This window comes from Pinus tabuliformis, chromosome 1_1 (genome assembly GCF_031772625.1).
Source record: "Pinus tabuliformis cultivar Carrire ecotype Pingquan chromosome 1_1, CPIR1, whole genome shotgun sequence".
Classification (NCBI taxonomy): domain Eukaryota; kingdom Viridiplantae; phylum Streptophyta; class Pinopsida; order Pinales; family Pinaceae; genus Pinus; species Pinus tabuliformis.
The window spans coordinates 725,390,914-725,413,774 of record NC_142297.1 but is presented as its reverse complement, the minus strand read 5'-3'; positions in this window follow the sequence as shown (position 1 = coordinate 725,413,774).

The window sequence follows — 22,861 nt, the reverse complement described above, 5'->3', positions numbered from 1 at the left end:
ACATCTCACCTGTGTTGCATGCATGAAATTGTTTTTCATGAACAATTACCGATTCGACGACTCACCTCACCCACATACATGTTGTTCCGTTTTCTGAATCTGTCATTCACTGTTTGCATGCACGACCATTCACTTATGCTTACACTCAATATTGCCATGCATTCACATTCACATTCACTTTCAGTTGCCCGTCGGCAGGTTTGGGCAGCCTTGGCCTGGACTCTGCCTCACCAAGACAACATTGCGCAATCTTGAAAGGGAAGGCTCTATCTTCCTCTCAGGAAATGCACATTTCTACCCAGTGACTGTCCTCCAGTCTTGCATTGCGCAATTCTGAGGGACAGGGATAGTGACAAATTTAAATAAAGAACAAAGTCCAAGTCGAAGTCGTCGAAGTTGTTGGTTTTTCCTGTCACATCACTTAGTGGACAACTTTAAATGAGGAACAAAGTCCAAGTCAAAGTCTCGGCTAAATTAAATATTAAAAGAATACGCTGTTGTGTCCCTTGTTTTCAAAGACTTTGACTTGAATTGGACCGATATTTAGAGTCGTCTAGTGTGTGGAGCCACATTGATAAAGATAAAACGAATACACCTTCCACCTTACACATAAATGAAATCAAAATTTTTTTGTATTATAAATAATCATTTATGTACAAAGGTGGATAAAATTTGTAATTTTTTTCGTGAGTCTTTTTCTCTTAAAATAAAAAATAATATCAATTATAATTAAAAACAAAATTCTTTAATTAATTTTAATTAAAAATATTGTAAAATATTAATAACATTAATTATATTATAACTTACTATAAGGGAGATGTGATAAGAATATTTTACTCTCATATTTATATTAATTTTAGAAATGATGTCTTCTTCTCTCTGTATATTCACTTTTGAATGTGAAAAAGATCCATAATATTTATAAACTATTTAAATATCCATGTTAACTATTTTAGTTCAATTCAATTTCATATATATATAGAGAAATGTGTGTGTGGAATCAAGAACATTTGAGTTTGTGGAGTGGGGAAAAAATGGCGCTTGTACGTATTAGGGTTTCGTTGAGTGGAAATGCAGGAAGAGGTTTGGAAACCAGGAACTGCCTCTCGGTGGATGCGAAGGGCAAACACGGGACCAAGGCAATAGGCCTCTCGTGGGCACTCAAATCTGGGTGGGAGCTTGCAGCTTCTCCAAAGAGGCGAGGTCATCTTGGTTGATGGAGTGCACAGGACCAGGAACATTCAGATGGAGGAAAACATGGCCAAGCGGCGAGTCTCATACTCAGGGCTATAATGGATTTTTCGCTCCGGTGCAAGTGTTTCACAACCGTACTCGAGATTGTTGGAGTTGACACACCCTTATTGGATTGGTTGAACAAGGTTACTTGGACGGAGGCGACAACAAATTATACTGTGGCCTTTGTCTTTGGGTATCTCCGGTTCCCTCTCCGGGACTCCACTGCGGTCTCATTTTATTTGTCTCTGTTTACCTATCTAGACAAACTACATTTTTCCCAGATATGATGAAATTATTGCATATCGATATTGTTGTGGCGACCAAGCACTCGAAACTACCATACCTGCGTGCTTCCTCTATGCTGGAGGGGAGAATAACTGATTTGGGTTCCCAGGGTTCTGCGGTAAAAGGGGAAAAAGACCCACGGATACAGGATGGCCACATTATTTCACGCTCTACTAAGATAGAACCTGATCAACAACTGTGATTTGGCTCAGAAGGGGCGTTCCCTGTTTCAACCTGTTTCATCGATCGGACCAGTCAGAGCACGGGGACACATGGAACATCTGAAGTAGATTGGATTCTTAGCAACAAGAAGGATATCGATGCCCGACATCTGGTAAATTCTGCCTTCTTTCAAATCTTTCTAAAGATCCCTGTCGAACATTCCTTATTAATTTGGGTGAATACATCAGGCAGAGTGATACAACTGAAGCATTACATCACACAAAAAATTGGATACCCTGCACATATGGAGAACTTGATATACGGGGGTAGAATAATGCAAGATTACCTGCTCCTGATGAATTATTACATCCTATCAGCATCCTCCATAACTGTTAGCCTGAGACTTAGAGGAGGAGCTGCGACTTCCAGTAAAATTAAAAGTGCATGAGGAGGTATTGGGAACATCACATCAAAAAGCACAGTATTAAAACAAAAGAATATAAATGGAGGACCATCCTTCAAGAACATTCTACAAGGAAAAAACACAGACACAGAACCAACAAAACAAGCTGGTAAATCACCCAGTCCATACATGGTGGAGCAACTGAACTATACTCCAGAACTAAACATAGACACTCCAGAAACAGATGAGCATTGTGTCACATTTGAAACACAAGCCATTATTTTTTGTTTCAACTGCTTCTGGCCAAAACCAGTAGATCTTTTTCACTAGATTTTTAAAAATTGGACTCTACAGTGTGAAATACACCTATGCTCCAAAGGTTTCTTCATTGTAAAATTCCCATCATCAGAGGAAAGAGATATTATCCTATGGGAAGGAGCATGGTTCTCGGGATCGTCGGACCTCTTCATCACACCTTGGTTTCTAGATTTTGATGTAAATACCATGGTCGTTTCCAGGATGTCAGTTTGGGTTCGGCTGCACAATCTCCCCCTTCATTACTGAGACAATAGAGTCCTAATAGGCATACGGAACAACATTGGGAAGTACATCAAGACAAACACCCAAAGAATGGAGGAAAGGGTCTTCACATTCACACGAATATGTGTGGAAGTAGATCTCAACAAAGGATTACCAAATCACATTCAACTGACCCACAGATAATGAAAGTGGACATAGACTATAGATTATGAGAACACAACTTTCAGGTGTAGAAATTGTAGGCAGACAAGGCACCTTCATAATACGTGTCCTGAAGCCAAGAAAGATACCCGAAGAAAGAAGAGGATTGGGAAACAACCCAAAGGTTGGCAATTTCCCCCGCCTGAGTCCGAAGAGGAGGAGGATGAAGCTGAGGATGAACCCTCACCCAATGGGAACAACCAGACACCAAATGAACCAGAAACAAAGGGGGAAACCCCACAAGACCCAATTGAATCTCAAAACCATCTGATGCAATCAGACATGATACCTAAAGAAAGGGATAATAGTGGGAACAAGAGTATACACTCATTAGACAATTCAGATTCAGACAAGGACAATGCAAGGCTTGAAGTTGGGAATCAGCTCGCACTTGTCTCTTCGGTGTCATCTCAAGCGAAATGGCGCAAGGTCAAAAAAAGAAAGGGAGAAAAGCCTAGCTTTTCTCTTCATATGTATATTAGTTTGCTTTTTGTAGGTTTCTGATTACCATGAGTCATGGATTTGGTGATGCTATGTTTCTTAGTAAGATGCAACATGTAATTTTGTTTTCATTAATAAAATTATGCTTTTTTCCTGGGAAAAAAAAGAGAAATGTGTGTGTGCGCGCTAACCATGACAAAATATTTCAATGTCCAAAAATAGGGATTTGTAATTCAAGATCCCTAGCATATGGACATGAGCATATGTGAAAGGCACCAACAACTATTGTTTGAAGTGCACCATGCATGTAACAAGAAACATAAACTCTACGCAATGAGCAAAGAAAGGAACAAAGTAGTTTGGCATGTAATAGGAGTAGCCCGATCCAGTGAATCCATGATACCATGGGCCAATACCATAGATCAATATCAATGGTAAGGAAGAAATAATATATAAATATAGTGTTAATACTTGGGGAGCAGGGAAAATTTTAAGAACCATCCTAAATTTATATGTATAATAAATGGGCTAATCCCCATGATACATAGGAAAAATGGGAGGCAATTTTATCTATAATATAATATGTATATATAATTTTTTTGGCAAATCTACCACTTGATTATATTATCTTGTATAGTGATGGAGAATCTTTCACTGAATTATAAAATCTTATAAGATCTTGGAAAATATTTTACTGAATAATAAAACATTGTGAAGTCTTGGCGAATGTTTTGTTAAAGTATGAAACCATATATGATAATAGGAAAACATATTCATTAAACTGTAATATACTCACATACATGTTTGGAAAAAGAAACATAATTTTCTCTTCCTACAAACAATGTTCCAAGTTTCAGTGGCTGTGTTTGTCAAGGTTCTTACAATACACTCTTTCATATCCTTCTATTAGTTTTGATAATATTCCACAACAAAGTTATTGTAGGTGTTGATATTGACAACGAGTTCTGTCAAGGTAGGAGAGATTAATATTTTCTCTACAACTTTTGTGAAGCTACCACTTTTTTCAAGTTATCAAATTTCTTTCTTATTCCATAGACTCCAACTGTGAGATAAAAAAAAACACATCAAGTTTGTTTACCCCAACACACCAACAAGTAGCAAGCCCCAACTATATTATATCAGAAAGTATTAGGTAGCTCAAGGGCTTGAAGGGGATCTAATTGAAAGAAGTGACCATTGTGAGAATCCTTCCAATCAATATATGAATATATAAATGTAGATTTATTATTATTTTCATTGGAAATCTTCAATTAAATAATAAAATTTAATTAGGTCTCTCCTAATCTAAATTGCTTATTAGCATAATTCACTACCCTCATAGGTCTCGCATTTTTTAACAGCCTTGTAACATGTAGATCTATTTCCTTTTTGGTGAACAATCTCCACCTTTTAGGAAAATATGGTGCAGTGGTTCCAACCCCTACAGGTCATTAGGACAAACTAAAAATAGCACAGAAGATGAAAGGTTGTACGAACCAACTTATTTTTCAAACAACTAATCCAACATCAGGACCTAAACTTTTTCATGAAGATATCACATTGAGAATGTTTGAAAAATGGTGAGAAATCTTCTGCGAAGGTGATGCGGAAAGAGTGATAAGGTTTCATTGTTTTTGAATTTTTTTTGTTAAATCAGAAAAAGTTAAAAACCAATATTAATGGAGATATTGGTATTTTTTACTAAATTGTGTGAAGTGACTAAATGTAGCTTTAACCATTCTTCTTAAGATGTTTTTAGAATATAATTTCCTAAGTCTATTTAATATCTTCATTATCATAAAAACCAACCTATATCCATCTTAACTCCACATCTACCACTCTTAGGGGGATGAAATCTATTTATCCCTCTAAGCACTTGGTAGACCCAGAATTAAGATGATAGAATTTCCCCTTTAAATAGTCTATGCTCACATGAATACCATGGTATTACCATGGGTCAATACCATGGGTTATCGTAAACCTGGAGCTTAAAAATTACTATTAGTAACTTATAAAAATCAATAAAATTAATAATTGATTTTTATTTTATTTTTTATTTCAACATCCATTTTTACTATTGATCCAAGAAGCCCCGAGATATTTGATATCTCTGGGGGTTTAGTAGATCAGAGTAAAGATAATCTATGCTGGTTTAATTCCCCCATTTAAATAGGCTACATTCCACTTGAATACCATGGGTCAATACCATGTGCCATTTTTATTTTTATTAATACTAATATTATGGTTAATAATGTTTTTTTGCATGGTATTAATAATAATCTAACCCATGGTATTTGGCCCATAGTATTTTTCCCATAGGTTTCACCTAAATATAACACATTTTTTTGAGTGTTTGTAAATATAAGGTGACTTATGAAGTAAATATAAAAAAATGTTTTATTTGTTTACCATGCCTTTCGTTTATTTATATTTTTATTAATTTACCATACCTCTTTTACCAATATGGTATTTGGCCCATGTGATTCACTTAAATAAAACCTCTTTTTTGAGCTTTCATAAATAGAAAGAGGGTTATGGACTAAATATAAAAGGAGGTTTTATTTATTTACTATACGTCTAGTTTATTTATATTTTTATTTATTTACCATACCTTTTGAGTAAGTATAAAAAGAGGTTTTATTTATTTACCATACCTCCACTTTATTTTTATTTTTATTTGTTTACACCTTTGCATGTATATAAGGTGACTTATGGAGTAAATATAAAAAAATGTTTTATTTATTTACCATACCTCTCATTTATTTATATTTTATTAATTTACCATACCTCTTTTATAAATATGGTATTTGGCCCATAGGATTCACTTAAATAAAACCTATTCTTGAAAATTAGGGCGAATGGAAGTTTGTAACTCCTAATTTCAAGGGCTAAATTTACCTTTTTTACCCTCTCCCTTAAAATAAGGTGGGCTATTTGAGGTGATTTGTAAAAATGTACTATGATACAAAATATTCGCCCACTAAAAATTTAAAACCCCTTAATTTCGCCAAAGGGCGAACATTCGCCCCTAAAATTTTCCATGTTGGGGAGAATAGCAAAAACCTATGAGATTAAGAGAGCTAGAATGGACCAAGTGAAGAAGGGTAAGCCAACTAAGGCACATGAAGTCTTAGTAGATTGAATTGCGAAGTGATGTGGTGACAGTGTTGAGTGTGTTAACCGGAACAAAGTAATTTGAATATCAAGTTGAAGAGAGCGTGAGGAACAAAGCAATTTGAATATCAAGTTGAAGAGAGCGTGAGCAAGCAATAAGTAATGTGAGATCTGGGCCAATAAAGAAAAGAGCATAGCATTGAAGCACAAAGATATGCAAGTTAACCAAGAAAGATAAAAGCGTTGCTCTAAGTAAAGAGCTAAAAGAAAGGTCAAGTTTTGCACATCTTGAGGTGTCAATTTTTTCTCAAATTTAACACATCAACACTTGTAAAATAGTTGTTCTAAGTAAAGAGCTAAAAAAAAATCAAATTTTGCACATCTTGAAGAGTAAATTTTTGAACAAATGTAATTTTTTTTCTCAAAATTTATACCTGTTAAAAAATTTGATTCCTTTAAATATTTATAAATTCAAATTCAAATTCAAAATTAAAATCAATCTATCTTTATCCTAAAATATAAAATATTCAAATATATTTGCATAATAAGAAAACATTGTTCACTAAACAGAGATATGTCAAATTCGCTTTTGTTTTTATCATCTAAAATATAAAATATTCAAATATATTTGCATAATAAGAAAACATTGTTCACTAAACAGAGATATGTCAAATTCGCTTTTGTTTTTATCATATAAATTATGCAATTATACCAACAGATTTGTCAGATTCACTTTTGTTTTTATCATATAAATTATGCACTTGTAATAACGATTTATCTTTATATTAGATATCATTTTTGGGATTCAACTGCGTTAAGTAAGTCATTCAAACGTATGACCATTTCCATGAGAGGTAGTCGTAACTGACTAATTTCTCATGATTTTTGAATAGTTCACTTAGCACTCATTGCATCGGGTGATGCTCACAGGGGTGAAGAAGTGGGATTGAAACTAGTGAAATGTGGAGAACGAATCACATAGCATCAATCATCACTTCCGGGGCTTGCACCCGGTAACCAGGACTTCCCAGGAGGTCACCCATCCCAGAACTCCTCTGGCTCAAGCGCGCTTAACTGTGGAGTTTTTCCCCACAATCAAGCCCACTTAGCTTGCTACCCCATTTGCAAAACCTTAGCAAGTATTGTGCCTCATGAACCATTCAAGTAGAGATCCCTTGACTCTTTTTGAATTTAAGTATGGGGGATTTACGCAGTGCATTATATTAGATATCATTTTTGGGATTCAACTGCGTTAAGTAAGTCATTCAAACGTATGACCATTTCCATGAGAGGTAGTCGTAACTGACTAATTTCTCATGATTTTTGAATAGTTCACTTAGCACTCATTGCATCGGGTGATGCTCACAGGGGTGAAGAAGTGGGATTGAAACTAGTGAAATGTGGAGAACGAATCACATAGCATCAATCATCACTTCCGGGGCTTGCACCCGGTAACCAGGACTTCCCAGGAGGTCACCCATCCCAGAACTCCTCTGGCTCAAGCGCGCTTAACTATGGAGTTTTTCCCCACAATCAAGCCCACTTAGCTTGCTACCCCATTTGCAAAACCTTAACAAGTATTGTGCCTCATGAACCATTCAAGTAGAGATCCCTTGACTCTTTTTGAATTTAAGTATGGGGGATTTACGCAGTGCATTATATTAGATATCATTTTTGGGATTCAACTGCGTTAAGTAAGTCATTCAAACGTATGACCATTTCCATGAGAGGTAGTCGTAACTGACTAATTTCTCATGATTTTTGAATAGTTCACTTAGCACTCATTGCATCGGGTGATGCTCACAGGGGTGAAGAAGTGGGATTGAAACTAGTGAAATGTGGAGAACGAATCACATAGCATCAATCATCACTTTCGGGGCTTGCACCCGGTAACCAGGACTTCCCAGGAGGTCACCCATCCCAAAACTCCTCTGGCTCAAGCGCGCTTAACTGTGGAGTTTTTCCCCACAATCAAGCCCGCTTAGCTTGCTACCCCATTTGCAAAACCTTAGCAAGTATTGTGCCTCATGAACCATTCAAGTAGAGATCCCTTGACTCTTTTTGAATTTAAGTATGGGGGATTTACGCAGTGCATTATATTAGATATCATTTTTGGGATTCAACTGCGTTAAGTAAGTCATTCAAACGTATGACCATTTCCATGAGAGGTAGTCGTAACTGACTAATTTCTCATGATTTTTGAATAGTTAACTTAGCACTCATTGCATCGGGTGATGCTCACAGGGGTGAAGAAGTGGGATTGAAACTAGTGAAATGTGGAGAACGAATCACATAGCATCAATCATCACTTCCGGGGCTTGCACCCGGTAACCAGGACTTCCCAGGAGGTCACCCATCCCAGAACTCCTCTGGCTCAAGCGCGCTTAACTGTGGAGTTTTTCCCCACAATCAAGCCCACTTAGCTTGCTACCCCATTTGCAAAACCTTAGCAAGTATTGTGCCTCATGAACCATTCAAGTAGAGATCCCTTGACTCTTTTTGAATTTAAGTATGGGGGATTTACGCAGTGCATTATATTAGATATCATTTTTGGGATTCAACTGCGTTAAGTAAGTCATTCAAACGTATGACCATTTCCATGAGAGGTAGTCGTAACTGACTAATTTCTCATGATTTTTGAATAGTTCACTTAGCACTCATTGCATCGGGTGATGCTCACAGGGGTGAAGAAGTGGGATTGAAACTAGTGAAATGTGGAGAACGAATCACATAGCATCAATCATCACTTCCGGGGCTTGCACCCGGTAACCAGGACTTCCCAGGAGGTCACCCATCCCAGAACTCCTCTGGCTCAAGCGCGCTTAACTGTGGAGTTTTTCCCCACAATCAAGCCCACTTAGCTTGCTACCCCATTTGCAAAACCTTAGCAAGTATTGTGCCTCATGAACCATTCAAGTAGAGATCCCTTGACTCTTTTTGAATTTAAGTATGGGGGATTTACGCAGTGCATTATATTAGATATCATTTTTGGGATTCAACTGCGTTAAGTAAGTCATTCAAACGTATGACCATTTCCATGAGAGGTAGTCGTAACTGACTAATTTCTCATGATTTTTGAATAGTTCACTTAGCACTCATTGCATCGGGTGATGCTCACAGGGGTGAAGAAGTGGGATTGAAACTAGTGAAATGTGGAGAACGAATCACATAGCATCAATCATCACTTCCGGGGCTTGCACCCGGTAACCAGGACTTCCCAGGAGGTCACCCATCCCAGAACTCCTCTGGCTCAAGTGCGCTTAACTGTGGAGTTTTTCCCCACAATCAAGCCCACTTAGCTTGCTACCCCATTTGCAAAACCTTAGCAAGTATTGTGCCTCATGAACCATTCAAGTAGAGATCCCTTGACTCTTTTTGAATTTAAGTATGGGGGATTTACGCAGTGCATTATATTAGATATCATTTTTGGGATTCAACTGCGTTAAGTAAGTCATTCAAACGTATGACCATTTCCATGAGAGGTAGTCGTAACTGACTAATTTCTCATGATTTTTGAATAGTTCACTTAGCACTCATTGCATCGGGTGATGCTCACAGGGGTGAAGAAGTGGGATTGAAACTAGTGAAATGTGGAGAACGAATCACATAGCATCAATCATCACTTCCGGGGCTTGCACCCGGTAACCAGGACTTCCCAGGAGGTCACCCATCCCAGAACTCCTCTGGCTCAAGCGCGCTTAACTGTGGAGTTTTTCCCCACAATCAAGCCCACTTAGCTTGCTACCCCATTTGCAAAACCTTAGCAAGTATTGTGCCTCATGAACCATTCAAGTAGAGATCCCTTGACTCTTTTTGAATTTAAGTATGGGGGATTTACGCAGTGCATTATATTAGATATCATTTTTGGGATTCAACTGCGTTAAGTAAGTCATTCAAACGTATGACCATTTCCATGAGAGGTAGTCGTAACTGACTAATTTCTCATGATTTTTGAATAGTTCACTTAGCACTCATTGCATCGGGTGATGCTCACAGGGGTGAAGAAGTGGGATTGAAACTAGTGAAATGTGGAGAACGAATCACATAGCATCAATCATCACTTCTGGGGCTTGCACCTGGTAACCAGGACTTCCCAGGAGGTCACCCATCCCAGAACTCCTCTGGCTCAAGCGCGCTTAACTGTGGAGTTTTTCCCCACAATCAGTCAGTTACGACTACCTCTCATGGAAATGGTCATACGTTTGAATGACTTACTTAACGCAGTTGAATCCCAAAAATGATATCTAATATAATGCACTGCGTAAATCCCCCATACTTAGATTTATCTTTAATTTTACGCGGCAATTATTTTTTCCTAATATGAGATTAATACAAGAATCTGTGCCATATAAATAAATGAGAGAACTCCAATCAAAATGGTTTTCTTTTCCATCGTTTCTGTCTGACTGTTAGTTACACTTCAGAAACCATCTTCTTGGAGGAGGAGATGGAGATACGTCACGTGCCTTCATTTCTCTGGTTTATTACGAGAATGATTTTGTTCTTTTATTTCATTCTTTGTGTCAGTCCTGTATTTTCCACCGACAAATTATCTTATCGTGGGCATCCTCGTCTCGGCAATGCTTCAGACCAAGAGGCTTTGCTTGGATTCATGTCTGCAATCACCGATTACGATGGATCCCTATCATTACCCACTGTCTGGAAACCAAATGTCTCGTTCTGCGAATGGACAGGTATCGTATGCAGTCGGCGAAGACAGAGAGTAGTTTCCCTCAATGTTTCAATGATTTGACGGGAGAAATACTTCCAGAGATTGGAAACCTGACTAGTTTAACATTGCTTGCTCTAGGCAGCAATAAATTTACAGGGGTAATCCCTTCTTCACTTACTTTGCTTCAAAGGTTGGAGAGATTATATCTGGATTCCAACTTTTTAGAAGTAAATATCCCTATACAAATAGGGAAACTTAGTTTAACATTGCTTGCTCTAGGCAGCAATAAATTTACAGGGGTAATCCCTTCTTCACTTACTTTGCTTCAAAGGTTGGAGAGATTATATCTGGATTCCAACTTTTTAGAAGTAAATATCCCTATACAAATAGGGCAACTTAAAAGCTTAGGGTACATAAATCTCTTTGGAAATAATCTCTGGGGAAGAATCCCTGAATTTATTGCCGACAACCAACAGCTAAGATATCTAAATCTGGCCCACAATATGTTATCAGGCAAACTCCCTGCAAATATAGGGAATTGTGTGAACTTACTAACGTGAGACCTATCATACAACAACCTCAGCGGGCATATACCTCAAGAAGTTGCACCTCTTGCAAATTTAGCTTTTTATTTCAACATTTCAAACAATCTATTGGATGGTCTAGTGCCTATGGAACTAAGCAAGATGACTATGCTTCAAGCCATTGATATTTCTGCTAATCAGTTCACTTGTAACATTTCAAGTGCACTTGGAAATTGCAAAGAACTAGAATACCTGAATCTTTCCTACAATGCACTTCAAGGTCCGATTCGAGTTTCACTTGGTGAACTTCAAAATCTTCAGGTCATGGATTTCTCCTTCAACAATTTGTCTAGTGGAATACCCTTGTCATTGGCAAATCTCAAAATGCTCAAGCACTTGAATTTTTCTTTCAACAAGTTGTCGCGGGTATGTCACCATGCTCTAGTCACAAACATAAAAGTGTTTGGCATATGAAATATCTTACCTATTGTTGCTGTTGTAATCATTGTTGTATTATGTTTGTTTTTGGGAATATTTTGGATTCTAAATTGCAAAAGACATATTCTTAGAGAGGTTGGGACATCCTTAAATGCGGAGCATCTGAGAATTTCCTATGGAGAGATCATCATTGCAACAAATGAATTTGATGATGCCAACTTGCTAGGTGTTGGTAATTTTGGGAAAGTTTATAAAGGGGTTTTGAACAATGGCACAAATGTTGCTATCAAGCTTTTCAATTTGGAAAATGAAGGGGCTTACAAGAGTTTTGACAGAGAGTGCAAAGTTTTGGGTAAAGTTAGGCACCGAAACCTGATTAGAATCATAACCACTTATTCAAATCTCCAAACCAAAGCTTTAATATTTCCATTAATGAAGCCTAGAAAAGTGGTTATATCCCAATGGTGAAGAAGAAAGTTGTTTGAGTTTGATTCAAAGGTTGAATATAGCAATAGACATTGCACAGGGCATGACATATCTCCATCACCATTGTTTCATGCAGGTGCTCCATTGTGATTTGAAACCTAGCAATGTGCTTCTAGGTGAAGATATGACAACATATTTAATAGACTTTGGTATTGCTACCATATGTTTTGAAAATCTCAAAGATTCAGCACTCACTTCGACACATGCACTCAAAGGATCCATAGGCTACATTCCTCCAGGTATTATTTGAACTAATAGCATGTTATATAATGTCATGAATTTCATATTAATAGTAAACATTGTGAACAAAACATTAAGATGAGAATTTTTGAATGCAGAATATGGATTGGGTGGGGGTGTCACAACAAAAGGTGATGTCTATAGCTATGGAATAATGCTATTAGAGATGTTAACTAGAAAGAAGCCCACCAACAACATGTTTGTGGAAGGAATGCACTTCCAGAAATGGGTGGCTAGTGGTTTCTCAAACCGAATAGGTGAAGTGGTGGACAAGAATCTATTGAGAACTTGTATGAACACTAGAGAAGATAATGATCTCAATTACCTCAAGCAATGCATAAGTGTGGGTTTGCTATGCACAAAAGAATCACCTGAAGGACAACCTACTATGATGGACATTGTGGGTACACTGCATCAAAGAGACATTTAGCATTCAAAAATTTCAATCAGATATAACAGATATAACACATCTACTGGGAAGTACAAGTTATATAACTCAGAACAATACTAGGGACAACCAAAATTCTTCTACATTCTAGTCTATTGCAAGGAACTAACGGTTGCGTAACTAGACCATGAAGAAATTTAAGTATATTGTCATTAGGTCCATCTATTTTATGCAACGCATTTTTTTGCATCTTATTTTGCTTTCCTTCTCTATATAGTTTGTCTGTTATCGGATGCATGTGATTGTGAAATACAAGGATATGCCATAAAAAGTGCATTTGAATGTTTTTGCAGTCACAGAATACGCTATCCCTATCTTAAGAATACATTATCTTTATCTTAGGACAGAATACGCTATCCCTATCTTAAGAATACATTATCTTTATCTTAGGAAAACTTCATGCAGATCAATGTTATTGTTCAATATTCATCTATGTCTACAATAAAATGCACTGGAATTTCGTTTTATTTGTATTGTTTCGGCCATATATATACCAAGAGCTTTGAAATTGTTTTGAAGAATTAAAAGTCAAAGTCAGTTGGTTTGTTTCCACACCCATTCATGATTTCACTAGTTCAAATAAAGAGCAAAAGCATGTTAACAAAGATGATGCTTTCTATACTTCTAGAGATATTCAAAACCTTCATCCTTTGCACCAAGATTTTGAAGCTACAGCTGTGGAACAAGATTAATCAATACAAGACACAACTACCTTCTCAGAACTGTTAAGAATTAGGCCGGACGCCTAAATTTCATAATAGGTAGCCGTATGGAGAAATTGGGTAGCTCAAATATCATTATGATTTGAAAATTTGGATTTAGATTATATTTGAAATTTTATTACAACATTGATTTAAAGAGGCCTAAATAAGGGGATTCAACAACACAATTATGAGGCATCTATATATAGAGATACTTTTATGCTGGATAATGCCATCATAGTGTGAATAGTTATAAATGCTGAGCATTTTTAATATATGTATGGCGGTTTGGTTTAGTTGGCCGCTAACTCCAGTAAATTAACAGGATATAAATAGGTTTTTGCATATCCAATCTTTTGAATTGAAGATATCCGATAATTTATTAACTTTTCTCATCTGGGGAAGTAGCATCGATTCCTTGACGCGTATTCTACTGTATGTTTTGGATGGCAGTTGTATTTTGTAAGCGGTAATCTAAAAACACTGACAATATGTCCTGCTACAAGAACTTACATTCAAATATGTGACAAGTTGTAATTAATATATTTTAACAAGACGAGCTGCAAAGCAGCAAGTCCCTGCCATACTTGAAGGGTGTTGGGCGATTGCAATGCAAGCCTAAAAGCACGGACTGTGGTGAAAACCAATTTGAGATCGAGAGCTAGTACTGACAGATTCAGTTTAATCAAGAGAGATCTACGAGAACGATTTGCGCAGTCAAAGGCTTGTCAAAAGTTCGAACAAATTCGAAAACTAAAACTACTGAGTCGTCGGTTTTTGGACAAAACTGATCCAAGTAGTATGTTGAGTTGAGCAGAGGAGTTCTCAAGTGATACTATGATGAACAGAGAAGGCAGGGCGTGAGTTCTGTAAATGTTGAGTTGAGCAGAGGAGTTTTTCACTCTATAAACTCAAGTGATCCTATGATGAACAGAGAAGGCAGGGCGTGAGTTCTGTAAATGGATTCTTGTCGAAAAGTCAAAGGTGTTTATAATGCTGCAAACAATCTTTTGAACTCAGATTTGCACTGCCCTAAGAACTATGCATAGATGATCTATATGCAAATAGCAAGTATCAACTTCAGTGGGCAATCTCAGGGATTCTACGAAGGCATGTTCGCTATTCTATTAGCAAAATTTGTTGAGCACAGAGCTAAATCTTTGGTTGACAATTCCACCATCAATCTTAATGGCTACAGGAAGCATCATTTTTAGCTGTGCTTCAAGGATGGAATAGTCCACAAGTACAACAATCACAGTGACTATTGTTCTCTTGGATAATCCTGTAGATTATTGCTCTCTGCAACTTAAAAAACTTTCCCAAAGGCTGAGAAGTGCGAAAAAACAAACCAGAAACTAGTGTTCTCCAGCTTAAGAAACTAGTGTTTTAAGTTTCCTAGAGTGAGGTTATTTCAAAAGCACCAGAGGATTGACTGTCGATCTCTGATATGAGGTGCTGGAAGAAAAGTGAGTTGTTTAGTTTAGGATCTGGTATGCATTAGCTAAGAACCTGGACATTAGCTAAGACTACAGGTAAGGTTTGTTTGACTGTAATTCTGGAAATGAAAAACCCTTTTCTCCTGTAAAAAAGTAATCAAAAGTTATATTCTTTATATTCTTCATTCAGGTCATTTTGAGCACTGGTAGCATCTTCCAGGTCTGGATTCCAAGCTATGTAAACCACCACCAGTAAATTCTGGAGCCATAACTATGCGTTATACCATCCCTGTAGACTGTAACCAAGAAGATTTAATGTGAAATCCTTAAAGTTCATTTCAACTGTAGAGTGGAGCATTCGAATCCGCTTGTTTGTTCCAAACTCTGTAAATGTATTCCAAGCTCTGTTGTAGGGTTGTATCAAGATCTTAGTTGTAAAGTTGTTGAGTTCTACGATGGAATTTGTTTGTTACCAAGAAAGGTAAGCTGTCATTCAATTATGATGGATGCAGAGTGGTTTTGTGAAATGGACAAGTGAAACTTCGGTGCTTATATACGTTGCACCCAGTATATTGATGTTTTTATTGATATGTAGGGTGCTCTCTTTCATGCTTTTAAGCTAGTGTCAGTCAGTCAATAGTCGTTGACAGAGTAGGGGCGTTGACAGAGGGCTAATAGCCAATTCTCCTAATTTTCGCTGTCAGGTTGATTGACATTAATGGGAGGTTGGGGTACCATGATTGGAGGAATTGAAGCTACTGGCAGATGGCCAAGAAAGGGATAGTATGGATTCATGGCTGCACCACCAATTGAAAAAGCATCCTAACCAGTTTGAGTTGCCCTTGCATCTTTTACAGTTCGATAGCCAGAGTAAGCCCTTTCATGAATGGTGTCCTGGAAATAAGTCGGGACTGGATCCCCTGCTACAGGCAACGTGGAAACCACTGGCCTTTTGTCGAGATCAATTGTAATAACTGTGCAAGGGACTTCTAAAAAAAGGAAAACTTTCATCTTAGAGAAACCTACCTCACTAGAAGTGAAGTGAGCTCAAAGAAGCCTGCGTACTCAAAGGAGCCTGTAATGGAATTTAAAATGTTTAGATAATTTCAGTAAAGATCTGTTGGGGATTTTTCTGTCAAAATCCCAAAAACACAATATAAAATGCACACAGAGAACAATGCTCTGTTTCTCTCCAAGATCTTCACACAGCGGAAGTCTAAAAATTATTTATTAAAACAGAGTATTACACCCATAAACAAGGATCTGTGTTCATTAAAATGAAAAACCTGATACAAAATTCTTCCTCTTCTGCTCAGAGGGATTCACCCAAAAAAAAAAAACACAGTGCTACTCTATTCATTCAGTTCAGATTACATTCTACGCTGTTGCGTATTGTAAAACATACATCCACTTGCGCTACTGCGCTTCTACAAAACATTCATACACACACATTACAGACAATAGCACCCCCACAACAGACTACAACACTCTACGACAAAAACAAAACTTGAATGAATTAATGAACGAGGATGGAGACCCATGCTGTGAACTGCTCGGGGCTGTCCTTCCTGTCCTCAGCTAAGTTGCATATTTACTGCGGTGGCTGAGGAATTCAATGTCTTCCTTCTCGGCCATACTTGTGAATTGAATGCAGTTGCCTACTGCTGTACTGCTGCATGCCCTTTGTTTAACCAGCTCTGCGCCAATTCTCTGTTTCTCCTTATATTTGAAAGTATATGAGCAACACTACAAAACTCATAAAAATTCCTCTTGACAGACTTCAAATGTTAAACCAATATGTTTCGGGATCCCATTGGGTTCGGGCTTCATCGCATAGCGCTCATATATATAAAAGAGTGTGTGCCCATGGTTTCCCCGATTGCGATATGTCGATTGCACTATGGGCCGATACCTCTGATCATATATATATATATATATATATATATATATATATATATATATATTATAACACATGCCTGAAATACATTAAAACACGAAAAGAGAAAGCCCCTGGCGGAACTGAAATAACATTGAAACAAAATGTTAAACACCCGTCGGGTCCGGCTCATCGGATCGCGACAATATATATGCGAAAGGCCCATGCTCCATTGGAAACGCCGATAGCGATGTGCCGATAGCGATATCGGCGATCGCTCATCGCATAATAATAAAGCCCATTTGTAAGCCCTCTATTGCGATATCGGCGATCGCTCATCGCTGCCGCTGCCTGCCTCCGATACTCCAACCCGCCGATATGCCAACTTGCCGATACATGGCTCAACTGTTGCACAGTTGAAATTATATTTTCAACACTCCCCTTTAATTTCAACTGTTGGGCATTCAATCATACCCAAACACTTCCTCAAAAATTCAAAGCTTTTCTGATCCAATGGCTTTGTCAAAATGTCAGCTATCTGTTCTTGAGTCCTGCAATGTTGTAAACTGATTTCTCCATTGCTTACCAATTCTCTGATATAGTGGAACCATAGTTTTAAAAACCGCTCAGAAAAACCGGTAACCGGTCAAACCGGCCGGTTAGCTAGCTGGCCGGTCCGAACCGGCCTAAAAACCCGGTCAGACCCTTCATTTGCCCGATTTTTGGCCCTAACCGGTGAAAACCGGCCGGTTTAGGACAAAACCGGCCGGTTTGTTACAAACCGGCCGGTTTTGTCCTAAACCGGCCGGTTTTAGGCACAACCACCATAAAGTTAAAAAAACATGTTTTTGACTGTGTTTGAGGGGTTTTGGGGGGGGGACTAAGGGTGTTTCAACCCTAACAATGTTGGCAATTAATGGTAATGTTAAATTCTTAAAGTAAAAGTGACATTTCCTTTAATTTTCATTTTCATCCTTTTACTTAAATTTTTAACATTACCATGAAATGACTCAGGATGTTTGAGAGTGGTTTCGACCTCATTGGATTTCATATGGAGAAACTAGAATTTTAGATTTCACTCAAAATTCAGCAGACTTAATGGTTTTCAGGATTTCATGGTTTGGGGGTAAACAATAAATGCAATTAGAGCTCCAAATGATAAGAAAAACTCCTGATCTAGATCCCATTGTGTTGGACGATATTGATCCAACATCAGAATGGGTGGAGGAGACTGAAGAACCTGTGTTTGAGGCTGATTTTGATATCGACATGGCTTTGGCGGGGGATGAAGCAGATTATGTGGTGGCATCAGAACCAGGATCAATAGCGGCATCAAGGAAAGGCAAGGAACCAATGGAAGGCACTAGTCATGCAGGTCGACAAACTCGTGCTTCCATTAGGTCCACTTCTATTGTCATTGGTGGCATTGATACTGAGGTTGCAGATCAGGCTGAGGCATCCTCAGACTCTGAACCAGATGATGTCTATGTAGCTCCTGATGATGATCTTGTGTCTACTACTAGTAGTGGTAATGAACTTGATGATTGATCATGTGTATACTGTAGACTTGTAGTAGGCCAATGGCCTCATAGCTTGCAGCAATGTTTTTGGACTTTATAGGCCATTTAGAGCCTCATTTGTTATGTATTTTGCTATTTTGTTGATGATATGTATTGCACTCGGTGCCATTTTGATGTATTCACCTTTACATGGTATATAAATGAGCAAACTTTGCATATTTTGTCTCTATTGGCTTGGAATCATGGTTTTACATCTTAAAAATAGTTTTGTTTCATTAAAAATTAATTATTTAATGTATTTTTTTAAAACCGGTTCGTTTAGACCAAACCAGTGCCGGTTAGACCGGTTCCGGTCGGTAAACCGGTTCATTAGGTGGACCGGTCCGGTCACCGGTTCCGGTTTTAAAAACATTGAGTGGAACCTTGTATCAATGTGTTTCGTTCATTTGTGAAACACAGAATTCTTGGACAGGGCAATAGCTGAGCTATTGTCACAATAAATCACTGTTGCTTTTGCCTGCTCTTGGCCTAAGCTCCTCAACGTTCTTCTCATCCACACTGCTTGACATGTCGCTGCAGTAGCTGCCACGTACTTTGCTTCTGCTGTAGACAATGCCACAATTGGTTGTTTCTTGGAAGCCCATGAAATGGCTCCTGAACCCATGTGAAAAAGATAACCGGATGTGCTTTTCCGATCATCCACACTTCCAGCCCAATCGCTATCAGTGTACCCAACTAAATCTGAAATTTTTGAAAAAGTATACAAAATGCCAAATCTTTTTGTACCTTTGACATACCTCAAAATTCTTTTTGCTGCCTGTCAATGTGCCTCTTTTGGCCTCTCCATGAATCTGGAAATCAAACTAACAGCAAATGTTATGTCAGGTCTAGTTGCAGTTAAATACATAAGACTGCCAAGTATGCTCTTGTACAAACTAGGATCAAAATCCTTGTTGCTCTCCTCTTTCCTGAGTTTTAATCCCATTACCGTGGGAGTGATTGCTGCTTTGCATTCTTGCATGTGGAATCTTTCCAATACTTCATTTACATATCTTGCTTGAGTGATAAGAATTCCTTTTTCATTTTGATCTACTTCTATTCCTAAGAAGTATCTCAACAAGCCCATGTTAGTCATCTCAAATTCTTCTTTCATGACTGATTTAAAATTTTCAATGAGGTAGTCATCATTACCTGTAAAAATTACATCATCAACATATAAGACAACAATTAAAATTTTACCATCTTTTTCTTTGATGTAGACGGTGGGTTCTCCTTCACACTTGTCAAATTCATTATCCAATAGATAGGAATCTATTCTACTGTACCACGCTCTTGGAGCTTGCTTCAGCCCATAAAGAGCTTTCTTCAATTTGCAAACTTTGTGTTCTTGGCCTTTCTTCTCATAGCCTAGAGGCTGCTCAATATATACCTCCTCCTTTAACACTCCATTTAGGAATGCCGACTTCACGTCCATTTGGTAGACTTTCCATTTGTTTTGTGCTGCTATGGACAACACTGCTCTCACGGTTTCCATTCTTGCAACCGGTGCGAAAGTCTCCTCATAATCTCTCCCATACTGCTGCTTGTATCCCTTGACAACCAACCTTGCCTTGTGTCTTTCAATTTTGCCTTCAGCATTGCATTTGGTCTTATAGACCCATTTGACTCCAATGACTTCTTTACCTTTTGGTAGCTCAACCAAATCCCATGTCTTGTTTCTTTCTATGGCATTCATCTCCTCATCCATAGCTTCTATCCATTTCTTATCTTTAATAGCATCTTCGAAATGAATAGGATCATCAACATGACAATACAAGGCAAATAAGGAATTCATTCCTTCATTATAAATGTCACTTAAGTTTCTGAATTTCTTACCTCTTTCACTTGGTGTGCAAGTGCTTGAAGATGCACTTGAATTTCCTCCTTGTGGTGTGCTTGGAGAAGCACTCTCATTTCTCCTCAAGGGTGTTCCTTGCTGTCCTTGTGTTGGCGCTGCTGTTTGGGGATGTATTTCTACCATTTCCTCATCATCTTCATCATGAGACAAACAATTTTTAACATTAATTGTTTTCTCTATGCTTCCATCCCAAGCTTCCTCCTCAATAAACTGAACATCTCTGCTCACAAAGAATTTCTTGGTGGATGGGATATACAACCTGTAAGCCTTGGATTCCTCACTGTATCCGATGAAGATACATTTCTCCCCTTTGCTGTCCAACTTCTTCCTTAGCTGATCAGGAATGTGTGCATAGGCCACACATCCAAAAACCTTCATGTGGGTGACTCCTTGCTTTCTCCCACTCCATGCTTCTTCAGGCACTTTGTTCATCACAGCTTTTGTAGGACACCTATTCAAAATATATACAACACAGTTTACGGCTTCAGCCCAATAATCATTTGGCAAATGCTTTGCCTTCAACATGCTTCTTGCCATATCCATAATGGTTCTGTTCTTCCTTTCAGCAACTCCATTTTGCTGTGGGGTGTACCTTGCTGTAAACTGCTTATGTATTCCATTTTCTCTGCAAAAACATAAAAATTCTTTGGAGATATACTCACCTCCTCTGTCTGTTCTCAAAACTTTGATGCACAACCCACTTTGATTTTCCACGAGTGCTTTGAAATTTCGGAATTTTTCAAACACTTCACTTTTATTCTTCAAGAAATAAACCCAAGTTTTTCTTGTAAAATCATCAATAAATGTTAGAAAATATTGGTTGCCTGCTAAAGATTGATTTTGCATCGGTCCACATAAATCTGAGTGGACAATCTCTAAGGGTGCTTTTGCCCTTATGCTTTTCCCGCTTGGAAAACTTTCTCTGTGTTGTTTTCCCAATATGCAGCCTTCACAAAGGCTGTCAGGTTTCTCTATCAATGGTAATCCTCTTACCATTCCTTTTCTGCTCAACAAGTTAAGACCTCCAAAGTTGAGATGTCCAAATCTCAAGTGCCACAACCAATTTTCATCTTTTGGTTGACTTTGGAAAGCCTCTTGGGAAACTGCTGCAATTACTTTTTTGTTTTTCAAATCTGCTCTTATTCTAAGAGGGAACATCCTGTTCCTTGTCATCTTCACTTCAGCAATGCATCTTTTGCTGGGTGCTATATCCATGATGCTGCATACATCATTCTCAAAGAAAAAATTGTACCCCTTTTGGACAAGTTGTCCAATACTCAAGAGGTTACATCTCATTCCAAGGACATAGTAGACATCTGCTATGGTTTTCCTTTCACCTTGCTTTGTAAATATTTTAACTTCTCCTTTACTCATAACAGAAATTTTCCTATCAGTCCCAAGTGTGACTTGTGACTTCACACTTTGATCTAAAGCAGAAAACATGGCTAAGTTTCCTGTCATATGGTTGCTGCAACCGGAGTCTAGAAACCATATATCTTCACTATTTGTTTCAGCCATATTACACGCTAACAGCACATTATCTTGGCTGACATTTTCTCTAGTAATATTTGCATTTGATCTATTACTCACATCATGCTGCTTTTTCCTACATTCACTGGCATAATGCCCATATTTTTTACAGTAATAACATTGGACATTGGATTTTTCATACCTTTGTCCTTGAGCATGATTTTGTCCATTTTGTTGGTTGCTACCTTGGCCTTGGTTCTGATTTGGATTGTTGCCTCTTCCTTGAGCATTTGGTGGACTGTTCCTTCCACCTCTGTTCTGGCTTCTGCCTCTTCCTCTCTTGTTTCCTCTGCCTTGACCTCTTCCTCTTCCAAAGGACATCTGGGTCTTGAAGGCTTGCTCTAGAGATGAGTTTTCATTTCTACTCAACCTTTGCTCATGTGTGACCAGTGATGCATGAAGCTCATCAACTGAAAAGTTTGAGAGATCCTTTGTCTCTTCTATGGTGGTGACAATCACATGGAACCTTGAGGGTAGGCACCTCAATAGTTTCTCCACAATCCTCCTTTCTTCAAGTATCTCTCCATGAGATCTTATTTGTGTGACCAGGCCAATTACTTGAGTGAAGAATGAGTCAATATTGTCTGACTCCTTCATGTTCAGATTTTCAAAATCTTTCCTCAACAACTGTAGCTTTGCTGTCTTCACTTTCTCCATGCCTTGATAGGCTGTTTTAAGGGTTTGCCATGCTTCTTTGGATGTCTTAGCTGC